Consider the following 7,688-nt stretch of genomic DNA (forward strand, 5'->3'; position numbering starts at 1 on the left):
AATAAACGAGAAACCTCAAACTGTAGCTACATAACATTATAAACAGCTTGAGAGGCAGCAATATGATTTATTCTTTTCATAATAACAAATAGGGCATAAATAATAAATTTATTTATTATTTTGTTATGTTTAATAAATACATATTGAGTAACTGATAGCAAATAAAACATAATACTAATACAAGGTTGTAATAATAGAGAAATTGTGCAAAGGGTAGAAGGAATTCATGAGAACTCTGCATTTTGTTCTCAGTTTTTCTGTAAAGCTAAAGTTGCTCTATAATTTTTAAAAATTATAAAAAATATAAAATTTGGGGTCCTATTTATGGCATAACACCTGGCTCCACTGAAAATCACCATTTAATAACTATTTCTGTATTATTTTTAAATTACAGTTCAGTAAACTTTAAAAACTAAATTTTATTAACCCAATGTGGATACCAATTTTCTAAATCAAGTTTCGTACAGTCAAATTCATATTATACTCCCTAGAACCTAAAGCAATGAATGCTTATAAATGCTTGTAACTTCATGGGGTTTGTTCATCATAAAACATAGAACAGTGTCCAGCAGAGACTAGGCATCCAATAACTACTTACTGAGGAGTAAATAAATAAATACAGCAAAACAAAATTATGACAGAGTTTACCAGGATGCTATGATATTTTTAATAGATAAAAAATATACCTGCGATTTTTTAAAAATCACCACTATTCAAGAGAAAAATAAAATCAGTGGAAAACTATCTTAGACATGAGAGTTCACTGAGATTTGTATTGTTTCATGTTTTTTTGGATTCATAAGAGCATTCAAATTTTAAAAGGAAAAAATGCAAAAATGCTAGATTATTTGCCCTCATTTTTAATCCATCTCCCATCTCAATTATTTTGGCTACCTAAGCTATTAAGGCCCTAAGGATTATCTTGCATTACCTACCATCTTCACAGGTACAGTGCTTTCCAGTTTCCTATACATTATCTTATCTAAACTCAAATGAAGGGGATAAAAACTCATGGGGAAATTGAGGACCAATGAAGTTAAAAAACTCCTCTGAGGTCGAAACCCTAGAAAATGATGGTGGTGGGACTAGAGCCTCACTACATGTTCTTTTCACTACATCACGCATCTGAAGTTCTATTTATCACATGCCCTCTCCCTCTCACTCACACTACAGAGCACCAGCCAGCACTAACCTCGGAGCTATAGATCCAAAGGGCCCCTCACAGATTTTTGTGGGGTTCTTTTAGGCACAAATCACAAGCCACAGACGACTTAATGAGTGGATCCATTACAGACAATATCCAATTTCCAGGAGAAGCCCAGCTAAACTCAGGAGCTGTGTAGTGAGTCCAAACCCATGTTTAGAATTCCTCTACCTTTGCATTGCCCTTCCAGGCCTTAGCAACTCTTGAGCTGGCTCAAAACTGACCTTCCTCAGCATTTCAAAGCCAAAGTAAGATTCCAGCTAATAAGTACACAATTTGCCAAATGCTGGGGTTTATAAAATTAGGAAACATCAAATATTTCTATGCAAAACAATTAGAAAATAAGAGAACCATTTTTAGCCAAATTGTACGTGAATAATGCAGGCTTAATAATAGCATATTTAAACATATACAAATATAATTAAAAGAGAGAAAAATTTACAGAGATCATCACTTTAGACACGAGGTGATTGATGTTCCAATAAATATCCTTGACAGGTATCTGGACATCTCAGCTTCTTTACTAAACTATGTTATTAGCACAGTGTTAATAAATCTTTGATGAATAGAATTAAATCAAATGGAATAAAATTGAATTGCCAAAGACAACACAGTTGGAGATTTATCAGCAGAGGTACTTAATTCTGTTTCACATCAGAATCACCTGGGGAGCAGTTCAAAGTACTGATTCCGAATCTCCAACCTCAGATATTCTGATTTGATTGGTCTGAAAATCTTTTAAGGTCTACCTGGGGTTTCTAATTTCCTGGTGAACAGTCCTCATTATGGATGGTTGCTGCATTCAGAGAAGCCCTGGGATGCCTGGGGATGCTGGACACATTTCTGGACTGACTAGTCATTGTTGGGACAGAGTCGATCAATTCATATGTTGCACAGCTTCAAACAGGGCAAGAGGTATAAAGAGTCCAGTGTGTCTGTGTTGCGGACAGGTCACCATTTATGTGAGCTGGCACAAGAATGTTAGCATGTCTGTGGAGGTCCACTTTTAGACGTGTGTTTGCTTTCTGGATGCCTGAGAGACATGTGTTTGAATTGTGTGTTTGAGGTGAGGGTGATGTGAAGTGCCTGAAAGCAGATCTTGTAAAGGAGCTTGGGAAGGATATCTGAGAGCTCATGCGAATTGAAAATGGTGTGACATGAATGTATGGGGGGTGGCCGCTCCAATTTTTTCATGTGTCTATTAAAAATGCAAATACATGGAAAGGTTTGAAGTAAATTCACTGTGTGTGATAGAGAATTCATATGACTTCAAGACTGGGGAGCAATTATACAAGAAGGAAAGAAAAGTGCGAGTTCACAGAGTGGCTAGGGGAGAATAAGCAGGTGATAAGGTCCTGTGCTTGGACATGGAGACTCTGTTGAGGAATCTAAGTGAAAGGCATTCCGGAAACACCTTACCCACTTCCCTTACATTTAAGGTTTCTAAAGCAAATGGATCTTACCCAGAAACAGAGGCTGAGGCCTCCCCACTGCAGGCTGGCTCTCCACCCCCACCCCAGGAGCAGCAGCCTCCCTTCTGACTGCAGGCACAGAATAGGGAATGCCAGGGAAAGGATGAAGGGAGATGTGCCTGCCAGTGACAAGAAGGTCCTGGGTCAAGGATCTGCCCTCAGCTAGATACGAAGCTCCTCAAATGTCACTCTTGTCTGAGGAGCAATCAGGGGACTGGTCCTGACTAAACACTTCCTTTTCAGAGACAGGGGATGCTTCACCAAGCACAGTGTCCTTCAGCCTGCACTGCTTTGGGCAAGGAATCACATCAAACCAGGCCAGTGGAGGAGAATTTAAGAGACAGAATTTAAGACAGAGCCCTCAGGAATATTCCCCCGGGAGGGAGGAAGGCCTGCTTCCATTCAAAGGAGATGGGCACTAAGACTGAGGCCACCCATTTCAGAGTTTCACACACATCCAAATCCATCTGCCCTCCCGCCAGCATCAGCACCAACTGCCAGACCCAGCACCACAGGGGCTGCCTCATATGACGTTCTGTGTTTACCGATCCTAATCGAAAGAGCTGATATGGGTAAGCCCTTGATAGCCTTCAGCATGCATGCATGTCCAATACCTCTTGCAGCAATCACACTGAAAGGTACTGCAATTGTTCCCATATAATAAATACAGAAGTCAAGGTGCAGAAAGGCAAAGCAACTTTGTTAAGTAGTAAAAGGTAGAGCCAGAACTTATCCTGAATCTTCTGACTCTAAGTCCCAGGCTCTTTGCATAACAAAGGTAAGTATATACCAAAGACCCAGAAATCAACCCCACATCTGATATCCAGACAAATGTTCAGCCAAGTGCAGAAGTGGCCTCTGAGAGAGAATCCATACTGCTCCCATAGCCTGACACCTTCACCTCCTGATCAGCCAGTGAAATATGGAATTTGACCCCAAAAGTAACCAAATGCAAGGGAGATGAGGGGAGTATCATTGAATAGTGATTCCAAGCATAGGTTTTAGAGTCAGATATACATGAGTTTCAAATGTATTAGCTACATTTCCTTGAGCAACTCATTTCACTTCTCTAAGCGTTAATGTCCTTACATGTACGATAGAAATAATGCCTTACACAGCTGTGAGAAGTCAATCAAATTATGTATGAAAAGCTCTGAGCATGAATTATGTATTATTTTGAGCCTGGTGCATAGAAAATACTCAGAATTTAGCTTCTTTTTATTTTACACACACACACAAATATAACCATAGACATCATTAGCTGATGAGCCGCCATTGGCGTCCTCTCTATTACTGATAATTAACGTCCTTGTGGTGACTTGCTCATCATACTGCCTCTATTGTCTCAGCCAGAATAAGCCTTAAAAAGGAAATGAAAGCAGAGGTATGGAGTGGAAAGAACACTGGACTAGCAGTAGAGAGAATCTCAATTTCATTTTCAGCTCCACTACAGATGTGCTGTGGGACTTGAACAGGTCGGTCCCCTTCCTATCATTTTTTACATCTGTGGAGGGAGGGGGTTAGATGAGAGGCCTAAGGCCCTTTTCAGGACTCTTAACTCTGTGTTGTAGGAAGCCAATGATCGGCAAAATGGTGCTGAACCCCCTACTGGCTTGAACAGTACGAACTCTTGCCTCAAATGGCTGGTCTGAGAGTTTCAGCCACTGGGAACAGTTCTCTTTCCCTTTGGATGGGACTCTTGAACCTAGGCCAGGACTCAGAGGTCCCAAATGAAAACAGCCCCAAGTCATTCCATAACAAAGGGAAAGGCACCCAGAGCCAGCGAGGAGATGAGTCTGGGAAGCTGTATTTCACTGTCACAACTGAAAAATCTTCCATGCACCCAGCCTCCCCCTAGCCACCCCAAATCTCAGGGGGAAGCCACCCTCATCCAAAGTTACCCTTCTCACAAGTAAATCAGCAACTCCCCTGAAAAACAAAAAGTGCTTGGTCTACACTATCTCCAAAACTCAGGACCTTCTAACACCACTACTAAATGTCTAAAAACTTAGCTCTCCTGCTCTGCCTTCTTCATCCTGAAACTAACTCTGCAATCGGCCTGTCTTGCCTGCCAACAATTTCAACTCTGCTAACACTGTTTATTGTATCTTGCAGCTGCTATGGATTCATTTATTTTGCTTCAGGCTTCTTTGGTTATTACTGCTCTTTATTCTTCCCTTCATAGCATAAATCCAGACCCCCAAAAACATGGGATCTGATTTCTCGAGTCTGTGGTGCCTCATTCCGTTCCCTTCCTTGTCTGACTTAAAACGCCCTTCTGTTTCCTTTTTAAAACTTTTCCTGAAACACCAAAAGAAGTATATGCGGAGCTTTCATTTTCAAAAAAGAAAAAATAATAAAGAAAAAAGACCCACATAACTTACTTTCATCCAGGGGTGCACAGTTTTGGAAAGAAGAAAACAGAGCTATAATCCACTGCGTTTCCCCAACCCAAAAAGAAGAATTTGTTGTGAAACGCTTCTTTTTCCACTTTGCTGGTGAAGGAGCCCGGTGGTAGGCATACATCCACAGGCTGATGCAAGATGCCTTTGAGAGAAACCTCACATTCTGAGGATTCCTGGGAAAGCGCCAGGGATCCCAGCATCCAATATATTGCACATTTGGTTTCAATTAGGAAGGGGGTTGGGGAGGGAAGAAGGAAAGTCACCAATCAGAGCTGTTTTCTGTTTGGAGACTATTTCTTTTGACCCAAGGGACTATGGGCAAAGCTATAATTTACAGCAAAACCCATTCATAGAAGAAAAAATATGTATAACCATAGGACAGACTTAAAGACACCGCTCCCTTCTGCCTTATTCCCACCCATATCCATCTCCACTTCCTTCCCCTCCATCTAAGACTTGATCCCCTTCCTGTGATCCCCACCCACCCCCCGCCGCCTACCCCACACCTCATTTTTCTTACTTGAGCTGAAGCTATAAGCAAAACTTAAAGTTTGGAGTTTTCCAATTGAAGCTTCCAGGACAGTTGGGGCACACACGCGGAGCTGACCTTTAGTATTTTGACCATGAAAGCCTAGAGCTGAGCTCTCCCCCGAAAGATTTGATTTAATCCCTTCCCACCACGGCTCCCCCCACCAAAAAAACAACTGGAAACTGCCAGAATCCAGGATTCCTATTTTTTTCCACTCAATTCCCAGTTGGCTGCTGCCTCTGAGGGTCTGTTGCTGTCCTGGATTCATGCTGCTAAATGAAAACACAAGCATTTATAAGGACTTTCTAAATTATTTTGTGAACTTTTTTTTCCCTCCTTTATCTTCTCCCCGCTTCCACAGCTATAGTCAGAGATCATGTGAAAGGGGCGGGTAGGCAACAGGGGAGGAGCCTTCACTCCACTCTCCAAACGATAACTAATAACCCTCTCCATCCATCCAGGCTCCAGCCTTAACCCTTCAGAGCCTGGATCATTCCTGACCAAGCCCACGCTGGGCTGTTCTGGAGGTCCTGATTCTCCGTGAGTATGGAGAATGCAGGGCAAGCAGGGACCCAGGGGCAGGAGATCCAAAGAGAGAGGTAGATGGCAAAAGGCAGGTCAAGAAGACCGAGCTTACCTTTGAGAGCCAGACTTCTTGTAAAGAGACCTCCTTTCTCTGAGCTCTGGAGCTATCACCAGCTCTTCTCTGTTTGTAGTTAATCTGGGATTGCACAGTCTCCAAGATGAGCAAGAAAAGAAGTGAGCAAACAGGAAAGGGAGGATGGAAAGAGATCATGGAGGAACGTTCCCATAGTAAGTTAGGGGCAGGAGATGTTTCATAAGGGGAATGGAAAGGCACACACACACACACACACACACACACATACACAAACAATGAGGGTGGCCATGAAACTGAGAGCCAGTGTTGAGTCAGTGTTAAGTCCCTAAAAGTCTCATAAGCTCAGCACCAGTCTGAGGGTCAGAAAGCAGCCGTTAATATCTGTGCCTCACAGCTGTTACAGAAAAGGACACGGAGAACATGGGAATGGTTCAGAGGGCAGCCATGGAAATGATTAAAGGCAGCAAGCAAGACCTTAGAGAAAAAACTAGAACTAGGGTTAGTTTATGAAGAGAAAAGACACTGCAGAGATCAACTTATTAAGAAGACTCTTCAAATAACTTACAGCATCTGAAGTCAGGCCTGAGGGTGACTCAGGCCAGACATGCAGCTCAACTCAATAAATATGTGTTGGGCTCTTATCAGGCACTTTACTGGGTGCTTGCCAGAGACAACTAGAAATCCTCCTCAAATGTCCACGCCTGTAGTAGTTCACCTCTTTGGCATTACTATAAAGAATGTACCAAAAATACAATCTGTGATTTCACAGATTTGGTGATACTATAGGTCAAATGTGGAAAACAGTAACAACTTCATAAAACCAGACTGAGCCTGATAAAGGACAGGGCCTGTACATATAGGTATGTGTTTTCCTTTTTCATTTTAAGGTGGTTCTACTCCATAGGTGAGGTTGTTTTTTCTCTGTGTATGTATAATTAGAACTCAAGTTGTAGTCTTAATTGAGCCAGGACTGAGCCAGTGATGTAGACTGCAAAACCCAGACACACCTGGGTTTGTCTGAGGCGGACTAGGCAGTCAAGAGTCTATTTGTATATAGACCAGGACACTTCTGGGGAAGAACTCACTGAACACAGAAAGGACCAAGGGATAAAAGTCCCAAGAACAACTGAGCTACGTCAACAGTAAGGAGTAGCTCAAAGGAAAATAGCATGTCTATCAATCACTCAAAACACCATCTCCATCACTCAGGCTATTCTCAGCCAAAGCTGGGGTCTAATCTTGAACTCTAGGAAGAAGGTTCTACAAAGAAAAGAGCAAGGAAAAGCTGAAAGTGATATTTTACTAAAATACTTCAGGGATATTTAAAGCATGAGGAGGATTCATTAGACTGAAGCCTCAGTTTTCGGAGACAACTCTGATTGAGTGACAACCAGTGTTCAGCCTTGACACCAGCCACTGCTGTAGGAAGCCAGAGCTGGAAAGTAAGAAAATGGCAAAT

General features: G+C 42.0%; 1 protein-coding gene across 5 annotated transcripts in view; it reads right to left on the minus strand.

Annotated features, from left to right (window-relative positions):
* DDR2 (discoidin domain receptor tyrosine kinase 2) overlaps positions 1-6,957 on the minus strand; it is a 153,785-nt gene extending 146,828 nt beyond the window's left edge. The window contains exons 1-2 of one of the 5 annotated variants that reach the window (XM_063598731.1): positions 6,795-6,957; positions 6,248-6,346 (exon numbers count right to left, since the gene is read on the minus strand). The gene's annotated coding sequence lies outside the window, so the exon portion shown is untranslated. Of the gene's footprint in view, positions 1-5,060; positions 5,487-6,247 lie in introns of those variants that run through there. The other 4 variants (XM_063598736.1, XM_063598730.1, XM_003824569.5 and 1 more) reach the window with 4 other exon arrangements.
* Between the last annotated feature and the right edge of the window lie 731 nt (positions 6,958-7,688).

Source organism: Pan paniscus, chromosome 1 (genome assembly GCF_029289425.2).
Source record: "Pan paniscus chromosome 1, NHGRI_mPanPan1-v2.0_pri, whole genome shotgun sequence".
Classification (NCBI taxonomy): Eukaryota; Metazoa; Chordata; class Mammalia; order Primates; family Hominidae; genus Pan; species Pan paniscus.